At 49.0% G+C, this 24,722-nt stretch overlaps 1 protein-coding gene across 1 annotated transcript in view; it reads left to right on the forward strand.

The window, feature by feature from the left end:
* The window catches only part of LOC146861596 (kelch domain-containing protein 1-like), a 347,431-nt gene that overhangs the window by 224,987 nt on the left and 97,722 nt on the right, over positions 1–24,722 (forward strand). The gene's annotated exons all lie outside the window — the stretch shown is intronic.

The following is a 24,722-nucleotide window of genomic DNA, read 5'->3' on the forward strand; positions in this document are numbered from 1 at the left end:
TCACCCCCGCCCAGTCAGACAATCACAGGACCAAGGTTGAGAAGCACCCCCAACTCGAACAGCAGCCTGCCAGCCAACATTAAATTACTTCAGTGGATAAACCACAGCCTTTAGACAATGCTCAGGCCTGGGCTGTGAGGGGACTAAAATAACTCCGGTGTACCACCGTCTTTTCGGTGCCAATTTGCCGGGTGAGGGCTACAATATAGTCAGCTGCTCCCTGCTAAAAGCCCTGGGCTTCGGGTCCTCTTCATTCCCTAGCCAACGGGCACACCAAAGAAGTAAAGCAACAGTTTCAGAGGGTGGGCAGCCCTAGGTATACCGCTGCACGTCCACCTCACGCACCAACAGGCTGGAGTTTAATGACACCTTCCTCTGTGTCCATCCACCGGGACCCACCACCAGGACTCATCTGTGTGTGCCGATGCAGGGCCTCCGGCTTTTCTCCGTCAGTCGTGGTTCCTCCCTCCAATGCAGGACAGCCAATCAATCAATCAGTCGTAAAGCGCACTACATACCCGCGAGAGTCTCAAGGCGCTGGGGGGGGGGGGCGCTACTGATCGAACAGCCAGGTCTTGAGTGTTCTCCTGAAGGTCAGTAGGTCTTGGGTCTGTTGTAGGCTCAGTGGGAGGGTGTTCCATGTTTTGGCAGAGAGGTCGGCGGAGCGGAGTTGGCGGTTGGGGATGTAGAAGGAGAGACGTCTGTTGAGGTAGGCAGGGCCGGTCTTGTGGAGTGCCTTGTGTGCGTGGATGAGGAGCTTGATGGATATCCTCTTGTTGATGGGGAGCCAGTGCAGGTTTCTTAGGTGGGTGGTGATGTGGCTGTGGCGTGGTACGTCGAGGATAAGTCGTGTCGAGGCGTTTTGGATGCGTTGTAGTCGTTTGATGAGCTTGGTCGGGGGTCCCGCGTAGAGGGCGTTTCCGTAGTCGAGTCTGCTGCTGACGAGGGCCTGGGTGACTGTCTTTCTTGTATCTGTTGGAATCCATTTGTAGATCTTGCAGAGCATGCGGAGGTTGTTGAAGCAGGAGGAGGAGACGGCATTGACTTGCTTGGTCATTGAGAGCGTTGAGTCGAGGCTGATTCCCAGGTTGCGTGTGTGGTCTGATGGTGTCGGGGCTGTCCCCAGTGCCATCGGCCACCAGGTGTCGTCCCAGGCTGAAGGGTTGGAGCCGAGGATGAGGACCTCCGTCTTGTCCGAGTTCAGCTTCAGGCGGCTGATCTTCATCCAGTCGGCGACGGCCTTCATTCCTTCGTAGAGGTTGGCTTCGGCGGTGATGGGGTCCTTGGTGAGGGAGAGGATCAGTTGAGTGTCGTCGGCGTAGGAGATTATGTTGAGGTCGTGCTGTCGGGTGACTTGTGCAAGCGGGGTCATGTAGATGTTGAACAGTGTCGGGCTGAGGGAGGGTCCCTGGGGTACGCCGCAGATGATCTCGGAGGCTTCGGAACGGAATGGGGGGAGGCGGATGCTCTGGGTTCTGCCTGAGAGGAAGGATGTGGTCCATTCCAGAGCCTTGTCTCGGATCCCGGAGGCGTGCGCGTAGTGTGTGGTGGCAGACGGTGTCGAAGGCAGTGGAGAGGTCTAGGAGGATGAGTGCTGCGGTCTCACCGTTATCCAGCAGGGTCCTGATGTCGTCAGTGGCAGCGATGAGGGCGGTCTCTGTGCTGTGGTTGCTGCGGAACGCTAACTGGAAAGGGTCCAGGATTCTGTTTTCTTCGAGGTATCGGGTTAGCTGTCTGTTGACGATCTTCTCGATGACCTTGGCCGGGAACGGGAGCAGAGAGATGGGCCGGAAGTTCTTGAGGTCTCTTGGGTCTGCCTTGGGTTTTTGAAGTAGGGCGTTGATCTCTGCGCTTTTTCAGCTCTCTGGGAATGTCGCGGTCTCGAGGAAGAGGTTGATGACGTTGCGCAGGTGGGGTGCGATGGAGCTGCTTGCTTTATTGAAGACGTGGTGCGGGAATGGGTCTGACGGAGAGCCGGAGTGGATTGTGCTCATGGTCTTGATGGTGTCATCGATGCTCACGCTGGCCCAGGCTAGCAGGGGGTCGTGGTCGATGATGTGAAGAGAGTCTGTTGTGTTGCTGTCTGTTAGGGCTGTCTGGGTGTTGAAGCTGTCGTGGATGTCTGCTATCTTGCGGTGGAAGAAAGTGGCGAGGGAGTCGCACAGGGCTTGCGACGGCGGGATGTCGTTGGTGTTGGAGCTGGGGTTGGAGAGTTCCTTCACGATGTTGAAGAGCTCCTTGCTGTCGTGTGCATTGTTGTCGAGGCGGTCTTTGAAGGAGGTCCTCTTGGCAGCCCTGATGAGGTGGTGGTGGTTGCGGATGGCGTCCTTGTGTGCTGCGTGGCTGTCCGGGGTCTGTTCACTGTGCCGTTTCTTCTCTAGCTTCCAGCAAGCTTGCTTGGAGGCTAGGAGTTCTGGGGTGAACCAGCTAGCCCTCTTGCTGGTGTCTCTGCAGGGGGGTTTCTTCAGCGGGGCAAGGGTGTTGGCGCAGTCCTCGATCCAGCGTCTGAGGCTGTGGGCAGCGTCGTCGGTGTTGGAGGGTACGGTGTGTGGGCTGAGAGCGAGGTTTGCATTTAGTTGATCTTCGGTGATTTTGCTCCAGCAGCGGTGGGGGATCTGTTGGGTGCGGTGGTGTGTGGTGGGTTTCTGGAAGGTGAAGTGGATGCAGCGGTGGTCGGTCCAGAGGAGTTCGGTGGTGTGGTTGAAGGCGACGTGCGGGCTTGAGGAGAAGACAGGGACGAGCGTGTGGCCGGCGGAGTGGGTGGGCGTAGTGACGAGTTGCCCCAGTCCGAGGTTGGCGCGGTTATCTATCAGGGTTGTGGTGTTGCTGTCGTTGTTGTTCTCAAGGTGAAAGTTCAGGTTTACGAGGAGATGTAGTCGGTGGAGGTCAGGGCGTGCGTGCTGATGAAGTCGGCGATGGAGAAGCTGAACTGGGGGCGGGTCGGTAGACGATGCCTCTGAGGGTGGAGTTAGGGTCTGTGTGGATCTGGAAATGCATGCGTTCGGCGGTGCTGAGAGTGTCGTCGGTGCTAGTCGAGACCCTGATGCTGTTCTTGTGGAGAATGGCGATTCCTCCTCCGACTCCGTTGGTGCGTTCTCTGCAGGTGATCTTGTAGCCGTCTGAGATGGCTATGGCAATGTCCGGTGCGGTGGAGTCGTTCATTCACGTCTTTGTCAGGAAGGCGACGTCCGGGGATGTTGTGTCGAGCAGGTCCCAGAGCTCGATGGTGTGTTTGCGTGCGGAGCGGGTGTTCAATAGTATGCATCGGAGGTGGTTGTGGTCTTTTTTGGCAGTAGGTTCGTCGGCTCTGAGGCTGGTGTAGCTGCAGTTCCGGCAGGTGAAGGGACCGTGTGTGCGTTTCGGGGCGGCCTTGAAGCAGGTGTGGGTCCGTCCGGAGTTGGACGCGTGCAGAGTGCTGGCATCGTAGTGGCGGCGTTCCTTGTGGCGGGTGCGGGGACCAGGGGTTCTGGCGCTGGGTGCGGTCCAGGCGTGGACGGGCGCAGACGGGCTTGCCTTAGGCACGCCAGCGGCGCGGCCACGCTGCGGCTGGCATATATGGGGAGGTGGGAGGGAGGAGCAGGTGGGAGGTGGGGGCAGCGAATGGGTAGTCAGGGAGGCGGGGACGCAGCGTCGGGAGCGGTGCTGGACGACGAAGGGCACAGAAGGCAAAAAGACACAAAATTAGAGGAACAGCGAGTGTTACAGAAGGCCAAAAGGCACAAAATTAGAGGGGCAACAAGTGTTACAGAAGGCAAAAAAGGTTACAGAAATACGGGGGCAGCGAATGGAACAGAAGACAAAATGGGCACAGGGTTACCGGGGCAACGAGGGAACAGAAAGCAAAACGGGCAGAGAGACACGGGGGCAGCGAGGGGAACAGAGGGAAAACCGGGCAGAGAGACACAGGGCAGCGAGGGGAACAGAGGGAGAACCGGGCAGAGAGACACGGGGACAGCGAGGGGAACAGAGGGAAAAAATGGTCACAGAGCAAGTACAGGCAGTGGGGGAAGACAGAGAACAGCAGTTACAGTCACAACAATGATGGAAAAAGGTAGTACAGGCAATACAGTGAGAACAAACCTACCTACGGCCTACCACTGGCCACCAGGGATGAGGTGCAGGTGGTAGCCTGCGGGTGGTGGAGGGCCTCGGACTTCCTCAGCAGCGGCAGCTGGGGCAGACACACAGGCGGTGCTGTGCGGCGGGGGAGCGACCTACCAGGTAGGGTCAAGGGTTGCTACAGTGATGCACAGCCACAGTGATACACAGGACTGCAGGACTCATTCAGTGGTCTTGCCTAGGTTCAAATCTCCCCATGTAGTGTCGGATGAATCCTCGAACTGAAAGGCTCACCTCACCTCCACAGGCCATGGATTCAGTGCTTGGAAGCCACCCGGGTCGCGCCTAGCAGCGGCTGCCATCACGAGGCCTCCCACCTTGGGAGCCGATCTCGTCCTTGCTGGGCTTCCGCAACAGGTTTCAAATACTCAAACTGTGCCCAGAGCCTAAGCTCATATTCTGCCCATGTTAGCCGTTTTCCTTGTGCTACCAAGGCCTAACACAGCAGATGTCGACTAAAGAGCTATTCCTCCACTGCAATCTTGGCCACACCCCCTTATGGGACCTTTTAAATGAAAAACTGTGGGCAAAATATGGGAATTTTTTGCCTTCTCTATAGGCTGCATGTATCTATTTTGTGTGTGTGTGTGTATATATATGTGAGAAGTTGGCCTGGCATATGCTGTCCACTAGTTATAGGGGACACCTTGCACCAGTCCAATTCGACTCTTAAGGTGATAAGTTAAAAGACAACCTTTAAAGAAAGCTATCCTAGTGGTAGCTGTGGAGAGCAGCCTTCAGGCTAAGTCTTGAAGGAGTGTTAAGCTTATTGTTTTACCATGGATAACCTCTTGAATGACCAAATGAAAGAGTAGTCCACACAGGTATATATTCAAAATATATGTATTTATTCTAAGAATAATCCCACTAGTCTCTTGAGAGGCTGGAGGTAAAGATACAATTCAAATAAAGCATTTATAATCACAATAAATAGCACTGGAATCACAGGGCCCCAAGGGGGGACCAATCCATATATTAAAAAAGTGGTATAAGAACCATGACCGTTCTGCAGACAGTGCCTAGGGCACTTAGGATCGCTGGCCCCTTACGAAACCACCCAAGGTAGTGAGGAAGGGGACCCACGGGGAGCGTGTGCAGTGTTGAAACTACAGTCGGGATCCCTGTTAAACCCTATGGGAAATGTCGCGGTTGGAAAATGCAAGAATCTGGACACTTCTAGCAGGAGTTCAAGTTAAGGAGTTTTAAGGTAAGCTCTTGGAGGGCCCACACTCACGATAGTACAGAGGTACCACTGTTACCTGCCCCAGGGAAGCCGGGTGCATAGGTCGTTTTCAGTGTCGGGTCGATGTCTCGTTTTCTATGGAAAAACGTGAAGAACTGCTGCTGGCGGGAAGCGTCGTCGATGTTGTGCAGATTGAAGATGTAGATCTTACAGGAAAGGACCTGAAAGCAGAGGGGACAGGGTCTGGGTCACTAGCCAGTGACCAGGGGCCTCAGGAGAAAGAGCCCTTCAATGTCGGGTGCTTTCAGGTTGAAGATGGGTAGCTTGGATCAGCAGCCACGGGGTCCAGGAGGCTTCAAGGAAGGCCAGCTGCTGGAGGGCGACTGTCCCACGAAGGATGAAGGCCGCTGCGGTGTTAGTGTCCGGATTGGATCGACTAAGCCTTGGCAACCGCAAACCACGCAAGGATCAAGAAACAGCTACGGTGCAGACCCGCGAGGTCTCCAGCGAGGAGACTGTAGAGCAGGCCTTGAGCAACCAGGGGAGCCCTTTAAAGTAAAGTTTGACCTCCGCTAGGGCCCACCAGTAGAGAGACAAGGGACCGGGGGAGGCGGCAATTTGGAGTGCGTAAAGATGTGCCCGCGGGTCGCCGGAGCGGGCTGGGGCGTCGTCCTTTGGCACAGGTGATGCTGAGAGGTTGGCTCAATGATGGGCCATAGCACAACTTCCCCACTCGTCTGGTTCGTGTGCTGGGCAAGAGGTGGCCGGTGTCCTGGGGTACTGGGTATCTCGGCACCCACGGGGTCCACGGTGCTCAGCTTTGCTGTGCACACTCACTGGCCTCTGGGATGCTTGGGAACCCACCTCAGGGTAGGCAGGAGTCTTCGATGCCCGTAGGAGCAGCGGAGTCCCATCCTAAATATGATATATTTCTACAAGCACCTCTTTCTTATGAAAAAGAGATGCCTCTAATACAGCTTTGAACGGCAAGGAAGTTTAGTCTTTGGTTACAAAAGGTCTTAAGCCTAAGCTTGGCTCATTCATCAGTTTCTTAGCTTGCTGACCTATTGCACCCAGCTTCTTTGCATTGTTGAGTTGCCTACAGTAGTATCCAGTGTAACTAATCCTTCTTTACAAGATGATTTAATCTCCAATCTTACTTCTCGCCTTAGTTTGGCAGTGTTGGAGCAGGCTTAATTCAATAGAAATCCAACAACTTCCTTGGCCTCAATTACGCCCCAGTTCAGCTTTACAAATCAAACCTTTTCCTTTTGGCAGTAGTTCTAGGTGTCGTTTTTAACTGCATTTTGACCATGGGAAACATTCCTTCCTCCATAGTTGTTCACATCCTTAATTGTGTTTAGACGGTTAGTCAGGACTATCAAGCAGGGCCTAAGGATTGGATTCTTAGTTGAAACATATGACTGCTTGAGAAGTTGATGTTTTCTCATTGAGAGTATTCATTTGAAAACTACATTTGATTCTGTCAATCATAACCCCTTATGGACCTCTTTATAGATATGGGTGTAGCTACATCAGAGGTGTATGTTATAGCCCAAAGAGATCACTAGTACCTTTCCTGTTGATTCTGAAGTGCAGCAGTAATGGGTTTACTCTCAAGGCTAGCTAAATCTTTGTGCAAATGGATACCATGACAACACAGTCATTCAGACTCACCCAGGATTTTTTAGAGTATTTCTAAATGATGCATATGTGGCCAGGCTAATGTTTGGCAGGATCCTTTGCTGGTGTGCCAGCAGCCATTTCCAGCCTAGCTCTTTGCCAGCAATACAATCTTCCTTGCTCACACTGAGAATGAACTGTACTTTCTGCTGAATATTGTTTCTGATTACTGTCAGCGGAAGAAGCTAATTGTTAATGCTAAGATCTAGATAAAAGGTTCCCCATTGATCGATGGATCTTTTCTGGAGACATTCAGTAGTAGTAGTTTATTTCGATCAATAACATGATCATTCATAAAAAACATCTCATTTAACATACAAATTCATATTTACACATCGAAATCAGTTAAAATAGAATGAACTACATCTGCCTAATTATTTGTATATAAGTTCAATTTAAACTTAAAATATACGATTAAAAAGAGGACATCAATTCCCTCACGGAAGTAAAAATAAGAATATGATAAAAACATAACAATTCTTTAAAACCTATGATATTTGAATTTGGTAAGATAAAAAGGGAAGGAGGAGGTGGAAGAGTACCATGCTATTGGGTTTAATCACGGGCCACAAAATTCATTTCCGATCAACAGTGGGGCCTAGGTTCTTACTTCCCCAGTAATAGCCCCATTTTATGACACATTCTCAATCCCGATTTTGACCTTCTCCACCATGTGTAAAGCAAGTATCTAGTTAATGTGAAGACAAGCCACCTAGTTGTATCTGATGTAAAGACACGCAGTGCATCTTTGGGGCGTGAGAAGGATAGTACGCGACAGACCGTTTAGCATAAAACGGACAGAAAAATATAAAGTGCTGTAATGTTTCAGGGCTAGCATTACAAAGGGGACACAGCGAGATTACAGATGCATTCTTCCAGTTACTTCTCAACGCGTTCAGTGGAAGAACCCCAGTTCTGAACTGTATATAAAGTGCACGTGATTGAAGGGGTTCAATTTCATCCATATAAGGGTCAAACTTAAAACATCTTTTAGTATCTAGAAAACAAGTTGTTAGGGAACTGGTAATTCTAACTTCAGTACATGAGGAATCAATAAGATCCCAAAATCTCTTTTTTAGATGAGACCCCATTTTTTTTGTAATAGATTTCTGTTCCTCCCACATGAAACCCAGTACCAATTTGTAGAGCCAGACATTTACTTTTTTAAACCATACCAGGCTCCCAGTTTGACTATGGTACATTAGAAGCTCCTCCATTGCCTCCTTGACAAGGGTCTGCGTCTTGCTGGTCCAGAGTCTAATGCAGAACATAAGCACCTTCAGGATAGCAGAATGGACAATATACCTTAAACCAAGGTCTAGACGGAGGGGTATTAATGGTGTGTTCCTTGGTAGGTTTAAAATGGCTCGTAGAAATTTGTTTTCTGATACTTCCAATTGGTTCAATTGTTCCAACCCCCACAGTTCTGCCCCATATAAAGCTGTGCCCTTTCCCTTAGCCCGATGTATTTCTAAAATTTGTGAAATTGGACAAAAATGGCTTTCTTAACTATAGCATAATCTGCATGTTGCAGAAAGAGCACGCTCTTCTGCATTTGGGGAATCCATGACAAGTTATCACTAACTCTAACCCCCAAATAGTCAAAAACCTTAACCTGGTCTAGCCTTTGTGTGTCTAGCCTCAATTTACTCTTTGTTGACTTATATGGGTTAAAAACTATGAACTTAGTTTTTGAGCAATTTATTTCTAAACCCCTTTCTTTGCAGGCATTTGCAAACTTGGTTAGTACTTTCTGAATCCCCATAGGGGTTTTAGAAATAAGCAGAGTATAGTCTGCAAATAAGAGACAAGGGATTTGCTTGCCCGCTAGTTTTGGTGGATCACCCCCGCAATCATAGAGATCTTTAATAAGCCCGTTCATATATAAAGTGAACAAGGTTGGCGCTAGGACACAACCCTGGCGTACCCCCTTTAAGATGGGATGTTATTAGTTAGGCTACCATCTGTATTCCACCTAACTTTGGCATAATTTATAGTGTGCAACCGGATCAGGTGTTGAAGCAGCCCCCGAAAGACCGAGATCTCTTAAAGCAACCCATAACTTAGAGCGATCTATTGAGTCAAATGCCATTTTCAAATCAACAAACACGACATACAAATGGCCCTTCAGAATGGTTACCTCCTTCCAGATTAATGCAAGAACCGAAACACCTGATCAAAGGTACTCGTAGATGATCGAAAGCCAGCCTGCAGATGAGAAAGTATACAGGAGTGCTCCATCCAGCTTTGGAGGTGCGTTAAAATCATTTTGCTGAATATTTTTTGAGATACATGTATAAGGCCTATAGTTTCCCGGGTCTCCCTTGTCGCCTTTTTTAAATATGGGAAGAATTTCAGCGCCTTTCCATGACTTCAGGATATCCCCACCACGTGTGATAGCAGAAAATACTATATGAAGCAAAGGGCCCCTTATACTGGGTTCTGAGCTGTATAAGTCACCTGGTAGCCTATCTACCCCTGGAGCCTTCCCAAACTGCAGTGAAGAAATCGCATTTACTCTCTTTTCTAAAGAAAAGTGTACTTCTTCCACACAGTGCTCTATAAGGGGATCCCTGCCTACCACAGCTGTATCATCCTCCAACATGGGCACTTCCCCTGCGAACAAGCTCTGAAAATGCTCTTCCCACACTTGGGGTTGTAAATAGAGATCCGTTTCACCAACTGGCTGTTTGAGCCCTTTAGATATTAAATACCAGAATGTCTGGGAGTCCTCCTTTCTTGATGCCTCTGCTAATAAGCACCAGTTTTCTTCTTCCCAGGCCATTTGGCCTCACCCTGTGTTCTCTTATAGGCTCTTCTTAAATTGATTATATCAGCCCTTATTCCTTTTTTGACTGCCCTGGATAGAGCTATTTTGTTACGCTTACAGTCTTCATTATACCATGGAGCACCTTTATCAGTGGATATTTTTGTGTTGCACTGTCTACTAATGATAGCTGTTATGTTAGAGGATAAGTGCAGAAAAGTAGACAAAGTGGTATCTTTATTTGTGTCCTAATTTCCCAATACAACTAGGCCCCCGCCACCGCTTTGTAAATTATCGGTAAAAGCGTCTCATCAGAAATTATCTGAGGCTATTTTATTCTCCTTTTATTATTAGATGTGATAATAGGAGCTGCTACTCGGCACGTTTGGAGCTGCGGTGGGATAATACCTGATAGCTCCAAAAACAATGCATTGTGATCACTGTCCTCTCTATCCAGGACAGTCATATCGTGAATATTAGGCCATAGATTGAGATCTACTATGATAAAATCAATTCTACTCTTGATACTGCCCCTTTTAACCGTAGTTTTAGTCTTTACATCTGAGAGTGGCCGCCCATTACAGGCACGAGCCCTGTAGGTAAGTGTAAAAGACAATACTTGCTGACCAACCTTCGTACTTTTTTTCAGTGCTGGTATTTGAAGCTTATTTATACCTCTGGCTTGTTCTTCCTCCTGTACCAGTTCTTGTACATAGTCAATAGGTTCATGGGTCATTTTAAAATCACCGGCTACAATAAGATAATATCCTTTACATTAATTATCAAGAATTGTTTTTTTTTTTAATAAATCTTTTAATTAGATGAACAAAAAACAAATAAAAGCAGCACTGATAAAGGATAATAAAGCATAGTGCAGTGCTAACATCAGTTATCTCCCAACGTTCTCGTGACATTAGTCCAACAGTGAGCAAGGTAGATCTACAGAACGATAAAATGGTCAGATGATACAAACGAATCATTACTATCAAGACATTACTCAACATCGTGGTCGACTGATCCTGGGGGGAGCATCATCAAAGGGAGTGCATATCATACCTCTACTTATATTCCAGGGTCCCCAAATTTTAGTCCATTTCTGTGGGCATCCTCTACTTTCGTTAATCCCTCTCTCTGCCTGCATGCACCAGTCCATATCGGATTCCCAATCTGAGAACTTTAGCTTCGTCAAACCCTTCCATGTTCTGGCTATATTCCGCTTTGCAACCATACATCCTAGGGATACCCACATCCTCTCAAGTCTGGACAAATCCGTAGCCTCCCAGATGTTAAGCAGACATAGGCGGGGTGAGACCTCAAACGGTTTAAGACAAACTAAAGACAGCGCTGACGTGACCTCCCTCCAGTACACCTGAAGAACTGGGCAATCGCAGTGGGTGCCGTCTAGACCAAACCCTCTGGAGCAAGAGAGGGAGCTGCGAACACCCATCTTAACCAGAACCGAGCTAGTGTAATAGGCTCTATGCGGTAGTTTGAGTTGGATATGTTTAAAGCGGGATCAGATAGCCACCTCACGAGGAAGGGCCAGGGCCTCCTGCCATTCTTCATCATCAATGTCCCCGACATCATCCACCCATTTAGTGCGGAGTTTCACTAGGGGATCGGGCGTATTATTATTATTTTTTGTATTATTTTTATTTGCATTTTTTTCCTTATCACAAAACAAGAACAGCCAAACAGACAGGTCAGCACTGGTCATCACACCCACATTGCTTGTCTCCCCCCCCCCCCTCCCCCTTCAGACGAGGAGCCAGTTCAAGAATTGCTCGGCTGATTGCACCATCGTCCTTATTGTTCATATCCGCCCATGCTCCTGGGCTACTCATGCTTTCCGTAGACCGTGCAGGTAACCCCTCCCAGCCACCCTTCTAGAGACCCCCCTCTAGGCCATGATATTTCCTCCACCGGGACCATACCCTGCTAAATTTCTTGGGACATCCCCGCGCCTTGTATGTAACCCTTTCTGCTGCCATGTATAGGTCGAGACCCCTCCTCCATTCCTCCAGTCGGGGTGGCGTGGGTGCTCCCCAGTATTTCGCCACATCCCTCTTTGCTACCACTAGGGCCAGAACCAAGAAGATCAGCAGTGGGCGAGTGAGGTCTACATCGTTCGTCATGCCCAGTAACACCAGTTTGGGATCCTCCTGCAGTGGAACCTCTAACACTTTACCTAATTCCCCCTAGGATCCCTCGCCAATATGTCTGAATCTGTGGGCACATCCAGAGTATGTGGTAGAAGTCCCCCCCTTCCCTTCCGCATCTCAGACAGGACGTGTCCCCCTATCCTCCCTTTCTGTACAATCTCAGTCTGTCACAGAAGGTCCTATGCAGGATATTAAATTGTATCAGCCGCAGCCGAGACTTAATCGCCACTTCTCGTGGATGCATGAGCACTGTGTTCCAATCCACGTCGTCCATCTCACCCACCTCTGTCTCCCAGGTAACTCTAAGCACCCCCAGAGTGTCGGGCATATTGTTCATGAGGGTCCGATATGTGAGGGACACCGCCTTCTCTATCATGTGTTCCTGCAATAGGCGCCCCTCCAGTGGTGCGTATTCCGGGAGTGAGGCCGTCTGCAACCCTCCCGCCCCCCATGCATGCTCCATCTGAACATATTTGTAATATTGCATGGGAAGTAAGCCGAAAGCCGTCCTAAGTACCGAGAAGGACTTCAGGTCCCCCCTGACTAGCACGTCCCCCAATGTCGAAATCCCAATGGTGTCCCAGTGTTTGAACCCTCTCAACTTATTCAGTTCCGGTAACCACGCGCAGTGCCATAAAGGCGTTTGTCTAGTAAGTTTCTGATCCCATCCAACCACCCGGTTCGCCCTTTTCCATATCGCCAGGGTGAGTCTAGTTGCCGTCAGTAGCCGTCCCGTACCTTTACCCCCATAGAGGTAGTGGTTGTATGAGTGTGCGCCCATGGCGAACCGTTCTGGAGCATACGTTGGATGCATGGCTTGGACATGGAACCAGTCGTTAATGGACACTAGGTGTTCCGCCCAGTAGTAGGTTTCAACGTTAGGAAGTGAAATCCCCCCGCTATATTGGTGATGCTGCAGGGTCTTTAGCGCCACCCTGGGTTGCTTGCCCAACCAAAGGAAGCTACGGACCTCCGAGTCGATCTCCCGGAAGACCCTTCTGGGAATTGGATAATATTCATTTTGGAACGCGTACCGGAACCTGGGTAGCATCATCAGCTTAAACATGGCTGCGCGCCCCAGGATCGTAAGCGGCAGCCGTTGCCATCTGTTCGCGTCCTCTATGAAGTTGTTAAGAACCCTTCCTACATTCCTGCTATAAGAGACGTTCTGGTCAAGCGTTAGAAACACTCCAAGGTAGTGAAACCCATCCTTCGTTGTCTGAAGCCTGTCCGGAAGACACGGCCATTGCTCCTGCTCCTTCGGATCGTACAATACCGACTTGTGCCAGTTAACCCTATATCCCGAGTGGGCACCGTACCGCTCCAACTCCGAAAAGATGAGCGGGATCGTCGTGGCCGGGTGGGTAACATAAAGAAGGACATCATCCGCATAGAGGGATATTTTTTCCTCCATCGCGTCCTGTGGTCCCTTTCGAAAACCCCTAATCCCTGGGTGTTGCCTGACTATTGCCGCCAGTACCTCTATGGTCATCGTGAAAAGCAGGGGGACAGGGGGCACCCCTGCCGTGTGCCCCTACAGATAGGGAAATCCCTGGAAGTGACCCCATTTACTCTCACTCGTGCCCTTGGGTCCGTATACAGTAGTCGCACCCATTGGCGGAAGACGGGTCCGAAGCCCATGCGCCCCAGGACCCCTTCCAGGAAGGGCCAATGTACCGCATTGAATGCCTTCTCTGCGTCCAGTGAGAGAAACCAGTGGGGATCCTGCCTTCCGCTCACCTCCTGCAGCCAGTTATGCGATCTCCGTAGATTCAGTCTCGTCGCTCTGCTTGGGAGAAAGCCCGTCTGGTCCAGGTGAACCAATCCCGGGAGCACCTTCCGTAGCCTGAGGGCCAGTACCGTCGCCAATAGTTTCACTTCAGTGTTGAGTAGGGATATCGGGCGATATGAGGCGCACTCCTCCGGCTGCCTCCCTTCTTTAAAGATCGGGATGATCGTGGCCAATCACAGGTCCGGGGGGAGGCTCCCCTCTGTTCTCCCCACCCCTCAAAGAGTGCCAGCAAATGGCGAGCCAGAAGATCTGCCGTTTTTTAAAAGAATTCCGCCGGGAACCTGTTCGGGCTCGGTGCTTTCCCCACCCTCAGCCTGGTCAGCGCCTTTTTGACCTCGTCTAACGTGAGGGGAGCCTCCAGCTCCTTAAGGTCCCCATCTGTGAGCACTGGTAGGTCCAGATCTGCCATGTACTTCAGCGCGTCTTCTTGCGTGCCCAGGTCCCTTGCCGCATAGAATGCCCGAAAGTGCACCGCGAATGCCTCCGAAATCTGAGCATCGGAACGCACCAGATTCCCCTGTGCATCTCTCACCTGCTCTACCCACCTCGCGTCCCTCTCCTTTCTACTTAACCACGCCAGCAGCTTGCCTGACTTATCTCCGACGTCATAGAGACGATGGAGCGTTGCCATCGCCTGTTTTTTGGTATCTCTATAATGCCGTTGAACGTCGAGTAACCGGCGGAGTGTCCCCCATGCCTTACCAAGTAGATATTCCCTTTCTAACTGTAATATGTGACGTTCCAGTGTCTGCAGTTCCCTCTGCATTTCCCTATTCTCCTCTGCAATCCTATCCTGGACCCTCCCCCTCATGACCGCCTTCATGGATTCCCAGAAGGTCACTGGCGATGACACCGAGCCCTCATTGTCGGCTAAGCAGACTTTAACATCCGCTCGTATGCCCTTCAGTACCTTCGAGTTCTGCAGGTCCCACGCTGATTTATGATTTTGTCAAATCGAATAAAGACTAATGGTAATGGTAATGATACTCGCCAGTGCCCCTGTCCTCGTATCCGGTTTCCTATTGTCACCACAAGGGGGGAGTGATCTGATAGACCCCTCGCTTTATACTCTGCTAAATCCCCCCTAGTCAGCATGTGTGGAGCCATGAAGATATAATCCAGGATCGGGCGTATTATTGAGTAGTTTGCGGTATTTCAATGAAATGGCTTTGTCTTGAAGGTAGTCGTCTAGGAGTCTATCCTCCAATGGGGAGGAGACCGGCAGGTCGGTTCCCTTGGGTAACGCTTTTCTGCGGGCCTGAAGGTATCAAAGTTTCCCCGCTGTGTAATTCATAATTGCGCTGAAGGTCGCTAAACAGGATCACCTTGCCTCTTGCCCACAGATCATCCACCCTAGATGGGCCGATTAGTTCCCATTTGTCAAACCCCAGACGTGATCGTATGCCCAACTGATGTGCGTCGAGCAGTGGGGTAACTTGTGTTATTTTAGCTTTCCAACCCAGGGCAGCCGTAGCCGTATGCCATATTGCAATTGTGGTGGAGGTTGGAGTATATGTTGGTGTATGTTTCTTCCCTCCGTAGAGGGCCCTAGTATAGTGGCTAGGGAGCATGTTGTGTCTGTTCATACGATATGCGGAATCCGTGCCCGGGCGGTGTACCCAGTGGTTGAGGCCCACTAGCTGTGAAGCCCAATAATAGCTTTTAATCGTGGGCAGGGCAATACCTCCATCGTACCAGCTTTTTGTAAGTTTAGCCAAGGCAATTCGGGGGGTACTGTTATTCCATAGTAGTGCACGTACCTCCAACTCGATGGCATTAAGGTACTGTAGAGGAACCAGATAAGTTGTGTTCTGTAAAGCATACAGAAATCGGGGAAGGGCCATCATTTTATAAAGAGCGGCTCTGCCAAGCAGCGTGAGGGTCAGTGTTTTCCAATGCTGCACGTCAGCACAAAAGCGGCGCAGAGGGGGCACGAGATTACGGTCATAAAATATCATAGGGTGACTGTAGCATATATACCCAGGTACAGAAAACCCTCAGAGACTATTTTGGCCTCACAGCCAGGCGGCAAAATCGGGCGCCCCCACTGAGGACGTAAACAAGGGATTTATCCCAGTTGATAGTATACCCCCGAGTATTTCTGGAATAATGCAAATATATGCAAAACAGGGTGGATGGAAAACCTAGGCCTGGCTAAATAGAGTGAAATGTCGTCAGCATAAAGGGAGATTTTGTCGTTCCAGTCAGCCGTCCAATTGAGGCCTCTAATGAGGGGGTCCCCCCTGATCCAGATCGCCAGGGGCGCCAAGGCCAAGGCAAAGAGCAAGGGGGAAAGGGAACACTCCTGCCTCGTCCCTTTCTGTAATTTGAATACTGCTGATCGTCCCCCATTTACTATAATACGTGCCAGTGGTGTCGAATAAAGGAGTCGCACCTAAGATAAAAACCTCGGACCAACTCCGTACCTTTCGAGTGCGGCGAATAAATAGGGCCATTCTATCATGTCGAATGCCATTTTGGCATCTAATGACATTATCACTGCGTCTTCTTGTATAGTGGATGCCCTTCCTAGAACCCCATAGAGGCGTTGAAGGTTCAGGGTGGTGTTTCTGGCTGGCATAAATCCGGATAGATCTGGACGGATCAATTTAAGAAGGAAAGGAGTGAGACGCCGGGTGAGGAGTTTGGCTAGTATTTTGACTTCCGTGTCTAGTGGGGAGATCAGCCTGTACGAGCTGCACCGCTCAGGGGGTTTGCCCTTTTTATGTATGACGACTATATTAGCTAATCTCTGCGTTACAGGGAGGACCCCCACCGCGGCACTCTCCTCGTACATCCGTATAAGATCTGGAGCAATCGTAGAGGCATTGGATTTGGAGAGTTCGTTGGGAGGCCACTGGGGCCAATAGCCTTTCCGCATTGTAGGGTACCAATCCCCTTGGATACCTCCTCAGTCATCAAGTCAGCATCTAGGTCCTGTATATCCTGCGATTCTAGGACTGGAGGGCCCAGAGTGGATAATAGTTCTGCTGCGTCGGTCTGGGAGGAGAACAGGGAGGAGGTATAGACCCGCTCATAGTGGTCTGTGAACGCATCAGTAATCCCAGACCTATCTCGTCTCCTCGCACCGTCTGGGCAGACTATCTCCGCCACCCACCTATTCGCAATGTCGCGTTTGTCCAACCAGGCTAACAGTTTGCTAGCCTTGTCGCCAATATCGTAGACCCGACGTTGAGTGGCCCTATACTGGGCCATAGCTGCATCCTCGGCAATGCTCCTATACTCTGTTTGTTTGATACGCAATGTATGTGTGTCAACTGGAGTGTCTGATATCATGAGGCCTCGCTCAATTCAGCAGATTCAATTCTTTATTTTGCACCGGGCTTATCTTACCCCAGCCAAGATTCAGAGTTATTTCCATACTCTCACGGCGCTCTGCCCTCGCTGTCGGGCGGAGGGTGCCGACCTCTGCCACATGCTGTGGGGTTGCCCCCAGGTTAGGGACTACTGGAGGGGGGTGTGGACATTGCTATGCACTATCACGGACAGGGAGATTGACTTTGGTATCAGCCCAAGCTTATTACATTGGTTCCCCCACACCTCCAGGAATAAACTGACTAGTAAATTTATTGACCTGGGGCTGGTACTAGCCAAGCGGGAAATAACAGCTAACTGGAAGTTGCAACGGGGACCACGATTGCAGAAGTGGAGGGCGGAATTTACTAGGTGGGCAGACTGTGAGGCGGTCCATCGAACGCAGTCGGGTGACAGGGCGATGGAGTCGGCCCGAGCTTGGGGTGCGCTGGTGGAACTACTGAAAGTTGCTGACCCTGTTGAGGATGAGGCCTCTGAGGCAGAGGTCGGGCAGGTCCCGGCCTCTCCTGCATCTGCATAGGCTAGAGCGTTGAGATTGGGACATAGCACAACTGGGTGGTCGGTGGCCCTGGATTGGGACGGTCAGAGATGTGGAGTTCACGCCTTGAATGTATTACCATGTATCCTGTCAAGCAGTCATGCCGGAGGGGGGGGTGGGTGTAGGGGGGGTGGTCGGGGGGAGGGTCGTAGCAGGGGGTGGTTGTTTGAAGTTTGAATTTTGTTTGGCTGCTCCAATTTCATGGGAGTGTCTTCTGAGTGGAGACCCCGCGCCCTGCGAGTATATGATATGCCTACGGGGGGACGCCGGGTGGCGGGCCTCTAAGGGTCCTCCTGCAGGGTAGCTGGGGGGGGCAACGATTTACCCCATGTACTGTGGACTCATAACTGGGAAATTTATGCGATGGGAATTGTATATTGACATGCCCAGGTGGGGGATAGTCGTTGATTGTACTGCTTTCCGTGTGTTTAAATGGCAATAAAAATATTTAACAAAAAAAAATGAGGCCTCGCTCAAGAAGCGCGATCTCTCCCTCCATCTCCTCAAGGCGCCTCCGCTGCTCTTTCTTATGACCCGCCACTGCTGCCACTCCGTTACCCTCCCAGAGCACCACGTCAGAGTTAACTGAACCATCATTCTCAGAAAAATAATTGTTAGTAGTCTCTATCAGTTTGTCTTTAATAGCTGGCACTTTGAGAAACCAGGGGTTGAGTACCATTTCATGTTGTGTGGGGGGAGGGGTGTCACCATAATGTACTAGCAGCGGGGAATGATCCGAGATGCCCCTGGGGAGAAAGGAGATCTCGCCAAACTGGGGCAACTGGGTTGCCTTAGAAAACAGATAGTCTATACAGGACATACTACCATGCACCCTGGAGAGGAAAGTGTATTATCTAGCCCCCGGGTTGCACACCCTCCTGACGTCAATCAGGCCGAGGGCCCAAAGGAAGTCTGTCAGTAACCTCCCGGATGACTCCCCCGGTCTGGGCAGCTGTCGATCCAAGCCACCATCGAGGGCTGCGTTACAGTCACCACTCAGTAGTAGGTCGCCTCCGGTAGAGTCAGTATGTGTGAGCCGAGATCGGCCAAGGATGTGGCAGATAGAGGGAGGTCATATTAAGTGGTCTACCCTCCCACAGGCCTGACACTGTGACAAATCTTCCAAGAGGGTCATGTGTGACCGTTTGAATTTGAAATGGGAAGGTGTTGCGCATGAGGATACCGACCCCTCTAGATCCTCAAGCATATCCCGAGTGGGCCACCAATTTAAAGCCACACCTATTGAGTGCACAGTATGAGATCACTGGCGTAGCTAGGGGGGGGGGGGGGCGGTCCGCCCCAGGCGGCACTAATTTGCGGGCGGCACTGGTGGCCCGTGGCCAGTCCAGGATTTTGTTTAGGGAGTCGGGACACTGACAATGATGTACACGCCGGTCACCCACCACCCCCCACACCCACACATGCGGCTGTAACTGAGCAGCACTGCACACGTGTAGGTAAGTGCAAGCGCACATGCTTGCAAATGCTGCACCACCTAGCTTAGTGGTGGTGCAGCGCTCGGCGCTCGATGTGGATCCCAGGGCCGTCAATCTTGTAGCACGCGAAAGCGCTACCAATGACGGCCCTGGGCATTTTTTTCGGCCAGCCCCCGCGCTATACAGTAAAATAAACTAGTAACGAGCACCACCACCATGCGATCTCTTTAGTGGAGTCTTTGCAGTGAAGGGCGATTTGCAGCAGACAGTCCAGCTAATTAAGAACAGCAGCAGTCTGAGTCCGCTTCGAGATCCCCGACCGGGCCGTGAGTATTTACGATATATAGCGCTTACTATCCCTGACTAGGCGCTGAAATATGTTATTAGATAAGATTGTAGTAAAATACCTAGTCAGCCACTGCCTCATCATTCATGCCTCACGAGCCGCTCACTTCTCAATATGGAACAATAACAATATTATTACCGAAACACTATGACCTTTACTTATGAGTTAATATAATGGATTGAAAACGCTTTTTTTTCCTTCGGTCAGTTTCTCAGAGTTTTACATACACGCTAAGCACATGGTCCTTGATTTGTGACTGCTTTATCCACTACAAAACATAGCCAATGCTCTTTCTGTGCAAACTTCCATACAACACCAGATTTTCCCACATCAATGTCAAGACAAAGACAAAATCCTGCCTACTTATTTATCACTGGCAGTGTTTTACTCCTTCCACTCTTAGTCGTTTAACCACCAGCTCTTATCAGGAGTTTTGCGTTCAAACGTCCGAAGTTAAGACAAATCCCAGAATGCTACTTATTATTGATTTAACAGCCTGTACTTGCTTAAGGCGTCACACTTGAAATGGTGCCATTTAGCTGCTGTTAAGTGTTGGAGTCGTACAGCATACGTTACTTTTTTTTTGCACGTAGTTGATGTGGGATGAACGTGTTTTTTAACCTTTTCGAGGCTTGGTATTTTGGTGAAAAAAGGTCAAATACAGTGACAACCTTGATGTTGATGAGCGTTTGAAAGCATACTGGGTGAGTGCACAGTTAAGCTTTCTTACACAAGGCACACAACTAACTAAATCGACTTTTAATGCTTTTGTAAATATTACTTGTGATTTCAGTCATGGTAGAAGTTGAAAGTTCTGAAGCCTTCTTCCACAGGAGTGTATATGCTTACTCTACTCAAAGGTGTGTGAGGTAGGTAGAGTGATTATAACAGTGTTAATTGAAAGGCTGTGATAGGTCAAGTCTAAGAGGTGGGGCAACTTCACAGGAGTTAAAGTAGTGGGAAAACATGGCGTATCGTTAAATGCCGCCAGAGCGAGAGAATTGTTGGTGTAAGAAAGAACGCGAATTAAAGTTGTGTAGGTAAGAGTTTAAATGGACGCAATCTGGGGAATGGAAAGTTGGTAGCAGGAAGGAGGAGGGAGGAGCAAACTAGCTTTTAAGATTTGGGGTGTCAACGTAATGTTGAGGAAGAATAAAAAACACTGGGTAAAGAGGTTGGTTAGAGGATTTCCCAGGTTCAATTACGGGAGCATACAGCTCCGAGTTTAGAGGGAAAGCGCTGCATATAGGTTAATTTCAAACATAACATGGCGTTGTTGGTATGAAAATGGACAGTGTTGATTACAGTGATCTGAAGTCTGATTTTAATAGCAACGTTCTTTTATTTTGTAGTGAATCCCTGAAGAAGGACTTTTAACAGTCCGAAATGCATTGGGTAATATAAGAACTTGCAACCAAGGATGTTTTATGTTTTTAGGCGTGCCCGGAAAAAGGCCTGGATGGGCATATCCGCCGGCATGAGAAGTTCTTAAAACATAAGCAAATCACGTGCGAAAAGAACAATGAAAATAAAATGGAATTAAGGAAAGTTTTGGATTACATGGAGTAATTATTGCTAAAAGTGACAAAGCTATTGATATTGAATGTGTGATAATCACGACACCAGCTGTGCACCTGGATTGGAGTGCAGTATCGCTCCATTTTTGATGTTGCAATTGTTGGGAGCACGCATACAACTTAGAGTTTGAAAAAACCCAGCTAAAAAGGAATTGTTAAAACAGGAGTGCACGGCAATCTTTGACAATGAAACTTACTTTTGAACAGGCAGTACTCAAAGAGGTCGAAGCAATTGACTTCAACAACACTAAAGGGTTCCAGAACCAAACCAAAGGTGAGAGGACGGCACTCCAGCACCTAAGGAACAAACGTGAGTTAGTTATAAAACCAGTTGACAAAGGTGGGGCAATTGTCCTAATGAACTACACGATGTACAGAGAAGAATGCCTGCGGCTTCTATCAGACACAACAAGCTACGAAATACACCAGAGTGACCCGACGACACAGATTATGAAGAAAATCAAGAGCCTGGTCAGTGAGGGAATGACCTGCGATTGGATCACAAAGCATGAAGCCGAGTACCTCATTAATACAGAAGCAAGAACACCCAGGTTCTATACCCATCCTAAGATCCACAAAAACCGGATGCCTCCCCCAGGAATAACTATAGTGTCGGGCATTGGCTCAGCACTAGAACCATTATCGCAATTTTGCGATTGGTTCCTATGACCGATTGTACAGAAGTCCCCGTCGTACCTGAGGGACACGAAGGATGTCTTATGCCACCTGAGGGATTTGGAGACCAACTTCGAAGAGGATCTGTTCATAACTATGGATATCGAAGTGCTCTATACGAGCATCCCCCAAAGACGTACCTTGGAGGTGGTTGAACAAATCCTTCTGAACCAAGAATGGCCCTACATGACACCAACACACTTCATTATGGAGTGTGCTGAGCTGGCCCTCACCGAAAACTTTTTCGAGTTCGAGAACACACTATACCATCAGGTCAAGAACACGTCTATGGGCAGCACTTTTGTGGCCAGTATGGCGTGCCTGTATGTCCATCAGTTCGAGGAAGATCACATCTTCAATGCTAACCCACCAGATGAAAACATGGAAACGATACACAGATATATTCATCGTGTGGCACGGTACACCAGAGGATGCCACGACCTTTGTGGAGTGGGTTAACAGCAGAGATAACCATCTCAACTTCACCCACACCATCAAGAAGAATCATGCAATATTCCTCGATTTGGATATCACCATGACAACTGAGGGGATTTCCACTAAGGTACACATAAAACCGACGGATAGGAACAGCCTATTACTATACGAAAGCTACCATCCGAGAGCTCTACGCCAGAATCTACCAGTGGGACAGTTTCTCAGGGTACGAAGAAATTGCTCTGAGTTAGAAACATTCCAAGAACAGGCAGACAATCTTGAAACCAAACTTCTGGCGAAACATTACCCGAAAAAGATGATCAGGAGAGCCAAGAAAAGGGCTAGGAATAATAATTGGGAAGCACTGCTGAACACTACACCTAAAAAATAATCCGAACGCATGGTATGCGTGACTACGTACACCCCTGTATCAAATAAAGTTCAGAGCATCATAAAGAAAAAATGGTCGATACTGAATAGTGGACAACGACAGTGGGAACCTCCCCTCTTTGCCTACAAAAGGAGCAGGAACCTCAGGGATGACCTTGTACACTCTAAAATCTCACATGAAGAGGACAACGGCCAGAACACACTATGGAGCCAGCCAAAACCAATAGGTCATTTTCCATGTGGCAGTTGCGTGTGCTGTCCACTTACCACCACTGCAAAAGAAGTGAATATTGGCACAAACAACCCATGGAAACTAAAAAACTTCAGTAATTGCAACACTGAAAATTTGATCTACCTGCTGAACTGTCCGTGTAACCTGAAGTACATCGGTATGACAACAAGGAAAGTCAAAACACGGGTTAACAAACACCTCAGTACAATCCGCTGCAAAAAATCCAATACCAGGCTAACAAAACACTTTCTGGATGCAAATCACACTGAATCAGATCTCCGTTGGGTGGTCTTGGAGGTGATGAGGAAACAAAAAATAGACATCAGCAGACAACTGCACATCAGGGAACAACGCTGGGTATACCATTTACGTACATGGGATACAGGCCTTAATGACGAAATCCCATGGCTACAACTGGTACAATGACTCTAATACAGGACTATTATACAACAATGATAAATTCAAGTACCATCATGCCCAAGTAGGAACCTACACTTGCACTAAACACACACCTTACTCTGCACGCCAAACAGTCACGCCATACATACATGTCTAACTTTATATAGACACCACCCGTGTATTAGAAAACCGCCAACACCACACGTGGGACATTGACATTTAGCACTGCTTATGGAAATACAACCAATGGTGAAATGCCTGCCTTTCCGGAAGCACTGCACTTTGTAATATTAGTTGGGCCGTCCCCTTTCCATTATTGACCTTTTTGCAATATTAGGCAATAATGAATGGAACCCTGTGACACTTTAAAATGCCTCATTAAGAAATGCACGTGCACTATAATATATACGCATGCACGCGTAATAAGAGTCACTACGTGGAGGCGGCACAGGAGGGAAATGCCCTCAAACAGGCAACCAGGCAGCCTTCTAGCGATACACCGGATACAAGCACTTCAGTGTCTTGATTGAAGCACCTGCTAATAGTAGTTGGGCCTTTCTACTAATGGGCCTTCTGCGATAATTGGCAATTGTGTAGGGACCCGTTTTGATACTTAGTAATGTACGTACTTTATAGTGCAAGCGCGCGGAATAGAGTCCATGCGCACATGCACCAACATCTCACTCACAACTAAGTACGCATGCGTGAGAACGCATCCACTGTTGTGGAGGCGGAGCTGGCACAGAAGGTAAACGCCCTCAATCAGGCAAACAGGCAACCTTCCAACGATACACTGGATCCCGCTCAGGTGCCACCAATAGCCTAATAATCACCAAGCAATTAGGCATTGAAGGAGAGTGTAAAAACCAGCTCCTCTCCCACCATCACTCACCGACGGGGATGTGTATAGGTGACACGGCTGGAAGCGCTGAAGATGACAGTAAGAGTGTGTATGTTTACGGACGGATGAAAGAGCGTACTTTTACGCTGTCGGTGCTATTCCACCCCGCCCACGAGGAATGCACCGTTTTAAACATTTTTTTTTAACAAAAATTCAAAGATATGTAATTACGTGTATGCTTCTCTTTCCCCTTCATGGACCAGTTCCATCAAAACCAGGCCATGACCCTTTGTCTTTTTTTACAGAATGTCACAGTAGGCTCTTCCACCCTCGAGCTCCCATGGAGTAAATAGGATAGTGTTCTAGGGTAAGCGGCGTGAGACATGTTTTTCTCTCCTTATAAGTGTTAATGCATATGAATGACATGTGTTTTTCTCTTATAGACCACCACGCGTGCTCCTTAAGTGTGATGATGTATGTAATGCAACATTACAATCGGGATACTTACACTTCCAGTATGTGTTTCTTGTTTTCTTTTTCCTACAGGTTACTGGCGCAAGTACTATACTAGCAGGGTGTTTGATCCCTACAACCCCCAGTCTTTCAGTGGTTGATCCTTTATACTGTAGGTAAAAGGAGGAGCCCTCCAACAACACATTGGTCCTGACGAATGCTATGTACCCACTGGGGACCCTAAAGCAGAAACATGTTGACCATACCTAGCACGGTGAAGGGATAATTCGTTCCCAAATCACCGCTCACTTCTTTTAATACCATGCAGTTGTACCTTTAATTAAATTAGTTTATTAAC

The sequence above is a fragment of the Triturus cristatus genome, chromosome 3_1, assembly GCF_964204655.1.
Source record: "Triturus cristatus chromosome 3_1, aTriCri1.1, whole genome shotgun sequence".
Classification (NCBI taxonomy): Eukaryota; Metazoa; Chordata; class Amphibia; order Caudata; family Salamandridae; genus Triturus; species Triturus cristatus.